The sequence below is a fragment of the Mobula birostris genome, unplaced genomic scaffold (assembly GCF_030028105.1).
Source record: "Mobula birostris isolate sMobBir1 unplaced genomic scaffold, sMobBir1.hap1 scaffold_760, whole genome shotgun sequence".
Lineage (NCBI taxonomy): Eukaryota > Metazoa > Chordata > Chondrichthyes > Myliobatiformes > Myliobatidae > Mobula > Mobula birostris.
Window position 1 is genome coordinate 97,354 of NW_027278477.1, and position 6,000 is coordinate 103,353.

Below are 6,000 nucleotides of genomic sequence, written 5' to 3' on the forward strand. Positions count from 1 at the left end.
GAGCCGGGAGAACTCAGCAGGTCGGGCAGCGTCTACGGAGGCGATTTAAAAGACGTTAGGAGGAAGACATAGATTTTCAAATAGAGGGCTATGTGGGATCTTGGGGTAGGTTAAAAGGCTGGCACGTCATCGTAGGCTGAAGGTGCTATAATTTAAACATAGAGACTTAGAAATTTACAGAACAGAAACAGGCCCTTTGGCCCATCTAGTCCATACTGAGCCATTTGGACTGTCTACTTCCATCGCCCTCCGTACCCCTCCCATCCATGTACCCATCCAAACTTCTAAACATTGAACTCGAGCTCACATCCACCACTTGTGCTGGCAGCTCGTTCCACATTCTCACCACCCTCTGAGTGAAGAAGTTTCCCCTCATGTCCCCCTTGTACTTCTCACCTCTCACCTTTAACCCATGACCTCTGGTTGTAGACCCACCCAACCTCAGTGGGAAAAAGCCTGCTTGCATTTACCCTCATAATTTTGTATACCTCTATCAAATCTCCTCTCAATCTCCTGCACTCCAAGGAATGAAGTCCTAACCTGTTCAATCTTTCCATAAAACTCAGGTCCTCCAGACCCGGCAACATTCTTGTAAATTTTCTCTGGACTCTTTCAACCTTATTTACATCTTTCCTGTAGGTAGGCGACCAAAACTGCACACAATACTCCAAATTAGGCCTCACCAACACCTGATGCAACTTCAGCATAAAGTCCCATCTCCTGCACTCAATACTTTGATTTATGAAGGCTAATGTGCCAAAAGCTTTCTTTACGACCCTATCTACCTGTGACACCACTTGCAATGAATTATGGACCTGTATTCCCAGATCCCTCTGTTCTACAGTTTACTGAGTAGACTGTGTTGGAGCCAGAAGCTTAGCGACACTTGCCCCCAGCAACACCAATACCTCTCACCAGCCTATCACCTCCTCTTGGGTCCCCTCCTCCTTCCCTTTCTCCTCTGGTCCACTGTCCGCTGCTATCAGGTTCCTTCCTCTCCAGCCCTTTACCTTCCCATCCCACCTGGCTTCTCCCATCATCTTCCAGCTAGTTGTCTCTCTCCTCCCCCCAACCCTTTTTATTCTCCCCCCCCCCCCCGGGAGGCAGTGGAAATGCAACACCTCGCACTCGTCTGCATTAAATTCCATCTGCCATTTTTCCAGCTGGTCCACAGACTTCCCCATGACGCTCACCAAATTCTGTTGGATACCCCCACTTTAGCTGAAAGGTTTATTGAAACGTCAAGCAACTGATGAGGGGGCGGGGTCAGTAACCCAAATAACCGTAAGGCCGTAAGATATAGGAGCAGAAGTAGGCCATTCGGCCCGTCGAGTCTGCTCTACCATTTCATTATGGCTGACCCACTTTCCCCTCTCAGCCCCCAATCTCCTCCCTTCTCCCTATATCCCGTCAGGCCCTGAGTAATCAGGAATTTATCAACCTTTGCCTTAAGTATACATAACGACCCAGCCCCCACAGCTACCTGTGACAGAGAATTCCACAGATTCACCACCCTCTGGCTAAAGAAATTCCTCCTCATCTCCGCTCTAAATGGACGTCCCTCTATTCTGAGGCTGTGTCCCTCTGGTCCTAGACTCCCCCACCAGGGTAAACACCCTCTCCGCACCCACACTATCGAGGCCTTAAAACCGTCCAAAGACCAACAAAGTCCCTGATGTGCCAGTTCATTGGAGTCCAATAGTGTTTGCCAACCTGGTCAAATACTTGCGCCTTGGGAGGGTTTAGGAACCCATACCCACGACCTCGCAGAGGTGGCTGGGAGGAGTTGAGGGAGGCGGTTGTGTTGACGGAGCTTTATCGGGACGCGGCCTCGATTCGAGGGCGTGTGCGATAAGGAGAGGTCGGGCAAACTCGGGTTTGTTTCCTCTGAAGCGACGGGGGCTGAGGGAGAATTTAATTCTTTGAGGACTAGCATGGGACTGGCCCTTCAGCAACCCACCGATTCAACCCCAGTCCGATCACGGGACAATTTACAAAGACCAACTAACCTACCAACCCGCATGTCTTTGGAATGTGGGCGGAAACTGGAGCACCCGGGGGACCCATTCCCGGTTACAGGGGAAGAACGTACAAACTCCTTGTATCCAAGATTTGAAAGGGTCTTGGTAGCCCCTGAGCAGATTTCCCCAAAGGTTAACTTGCAGGTTGAGTCAGTGGTGAGGAAGGCAAATGTGATGTTTGCATTCATTTCAAGAGGTCTAGAATATAAAAGCAAGGATGTAATGTTGAGACTTTATAAAGCACTGGTGAGGCCTCACTTGGAGTGTTGTGAGCAGTTTTTGGCCCTTTATCTTAGAAAGGATGTGCTGACATTGGAGAGGGTTCAAAGGAGGTTCAGGAAAATGACTCTGGGACTTAAAGAAGCATTTGATAGCTCAGTGTTTGCTAGAATTCAGAAGAGTGGGGAGGCAGGGGGATCTCATTGAAACCTATCGAATGTTGAAAGGCCTAGACAGAATGGATGTGGAGAGGATGTTTCCTCTGGTTGGGGAGTCTAAGACCAGAGGACACAGCCTCAGAGTAGAGGGGTCTCCATTCAGAACAGAGATGAGGAGACATTTCTTCTACTAGAGACTGGTGAATCTGTGGAATTTGTTGCCACAGACAGCTGTGGAGGCCGAGTCATTACGTATCTTTAAAGCAGAAGTTGATAGATTCTTGACTGGTCATGGCATGAAGGGATAAGGCAGGAGATAGGGGACTGAGAGGGAAAATGGATCAGCCACGACGAAATGGCGGAGCAGACTCGATGGGCCAAATGGCCTAATTCTGCTCCTATATCTTATGGTCTATATAACTTGCGAAGCGCCAGAATTGAACTCCGAACTCTGAGGCCCCGAGCTGTACAAAGGTTCAAAAGGTTCAAGGGTTAACTTACTATAATAGTATCCAACCCTGAAATCCTTCTTCTTCAGATAGCCATGAAACCAAGAAAGAAAAGAACAGCAGCACGATTATCAACCCCCAGATCACCCCACCCCGTGAAATAAAAGGAGCTGGATCGGACGAAAATCACAGAATGTAAAAAATATAGAGACCAGGTCCTTATCCGTATCCAAAATGCAGAAAACCTGGGTAACGAACTCTGGGCACAGCAGCAAGCCACACAGTCTCCCCTCTCCATAGCAGAGTGATCCCATCAGCGATCAAAAGGCAGCCTATTCCTGAGGAGACTGAGGTCCTTTAACATCTGCCGGACAATGCTGAGGATGTTCTACGACTCTGTGGTGGCCAGTGCTATCATGTTTGCTGTTGTGTGCTGGGGCAGCAGGCTGAGGGTAGCAGACACCGACAGAATCAACAAACTCATTCGTAAGGCCAGTGATGTTGTGGGGATGGAACTGGACTCTCTCACGGTGGTGTCTGAAAAGAGGATGTGGTCCAAGTTGCATGCCATCTTGGTCAATGTCTCCCATCCACTACATAATGTACTGATTGGGCACAGGAGTACATTCAGCCAGAGACTCATTCCACCGAGATGCAACACAGAGCGTCATAGGAAGTCATACCTGCCTGTGGCCATCAAATTTTACAACTCCTCCCTTGGAGGGTCAGACACCCTGAGCCAATAGGCTGGTCCTGGACTTATTTCCTGGCATAATTTACATATTACTATTTAACTATTTATGGTTTTATTACTATTTAATTATTTATGGTGCAACTGTAACGAAAACCAATTTCCCCTGGGATCAATAAAGTATGACTATGACTATGATTTGAACGTACCATGGGTTAACAGTAAAGAATCGTATTCTGGAAGAATTAGAGAATTTTTATTTACAGCTATAAACAAACACGTCTTAATCATGCCATGTGCCGAAACATTCTGCAATGTTATAACAATCCCGCGCACGCCCAGTGCACTGTCCAATCGCCTACTGGTACAAACAAGTGATATCACCACACCTTCCTTTCCTTCAAAAGAAAAACAATTAGCAACATTAGTTAAACCAGATACATAATTCAAACACAAAACAAGTCTGGATCAGATAACTGAAACTCCGAAGTTGGTTTCTTCGCGATTTCTTGACACTGCCCCTTCCTCTGTTTGGCCCATGTATGATCTAGGTTGCAGTTCTTCAAGTACTATAGCTTTCTTAATTCCTTCCACTTCCATTTGTAATGAAGTACGAATCTTCTTCATCTAATTCATTCATTAACTGTGTGATCTCTTTTTATGCTGACACTTCATTTCAGTAACACTTCTCAATTCCGTTACTCATGCTTTCACTTCTTCCTTATACTGCGCCCGCTGTGAGCGTTCTTGCTCTAGACGGTGATGAAACTGAATCTCATATTCTCTCAGTGTCTCTCTCATCATTGCTTGCATTGAAGTAACGTCTTCCCGCCTTTGCTTCCTCACATCACCAATTGCCTCCTGTTTGGTCGTCTCAGAAACTGCTTTTATATTCTCCATGTCAGCATTTCCTTCCATGGGCTGGACCTGCAGTCGAGTTACATCACCTCCTGCCCACTGTACTGCAACATTCTGTCACTCCAGCTCTGTGTCACTAACCAGGACAAAAAATTCTTTTCACCAAATTTAGTCTTTCACAGGCAGATACACCCAGAATTGATTGTGCATTTTTTGGCACCACCGCGAATAAAAGCATGTGCACAATATTTTTGTGTGATACTTTTGCCACACATGTTCCTTTAACTGGAATGTCTGCACCTCAATAATCAGTCACTTTAATATTTGTCTGATGTAACTCTGGTCTTGGCTTTAAAGCATTAAACTCAGATTCTGCAAGAACATTTACTTGTGCCCCAGTATCCAATTTAAGCAGAATATTGTTTTCATTCACTTGCAACGGAATAGTCCAGTCATTCTTACTTTGTTTGTTTTCACAAAGTTCATCCATATAAAATTCCTCTCCTTCATCTTCAAGCACAGCATTTAGTTGTTGCATTTTATTTTCCTTCTTTCTATTTCCACAACAGCGAGAAAAAATGATTAACCTTACTGCAGTTGTGGCGAATTTTGCCATATGCGGGACACTGATTTGTTCGATGTTCCCACGCACAGCGATCACATGACTTTTTTTTTCAAATGCCGTCTTGCTCTCCGTTGGTTTTGTCCCTGTATTATTATGTTTCTTGATATATTTGCGCTTTTTTACAGCATTTACCATGCAGTTTTCAACAAGAAGCTCTTCAGTCTGTGACTTTATGGTCTCAGAAGCTTTGCAGACTGCGAAAGCTTTTTCAAAATTTAACTATTCCTCTCTCAACGGCCTTTCTCTCAGAGCATTATCTTGAATGCCACAAACTATTCTATCTTTAAGAGCAATCCAAACTCGCATGTGTTACTACGCTTTCTTAACTCAGTGATATACTGATCAATCGTTTCAGCAGCTCTCTGCGCACATGTGAAGAATTTATATCGCTCATACATTAGGTTCTGCTTAGGTATAAAAAAATCTGTCCATTACCAACTTTGAATTGAAATTATCTCCATCTTCAAAGACAAAATTATTATATATCTCTACTGCGTCAGTCCCGATTATATGGAGCAGAATTGCAACTTTAGTTTTGTCTGCTTTTCTATCAGCTCCGATTGCCGAAAAATATTTTTCAAACTATTGCTTGGGAGGGAGGGAGGGGAACGTCGACTCAGACCATGAGGGGCCTGCGTCGGGCACTTTCATGCCTTACAAGGCGCAGATTGGAAGTCTGTGTGGGGCGCCACTTCTCGCACAGATTAGAGCAGTGTGTGGTTAAGTGCCTTGCTCAAGGGCACAAACACGCCGCCACAGCTGAGGCTCGAACTAGCGACCTTCAGGTCACTAGACGAACACCTTAACCACTTGGCCACGTGCCCAACATGCTTCAGTATCCTCCAATTCCCAGTCAGCTGAAGTTTTGGTGGGGGCAGTAAACCTTCCATATTACCAGTTGCAGTTCGAATTTTTTTTCTTCTTTTCTTTCGATTATCATCGATTCTTGATTCTCCCGTATTATTCTTCCAGAAACACT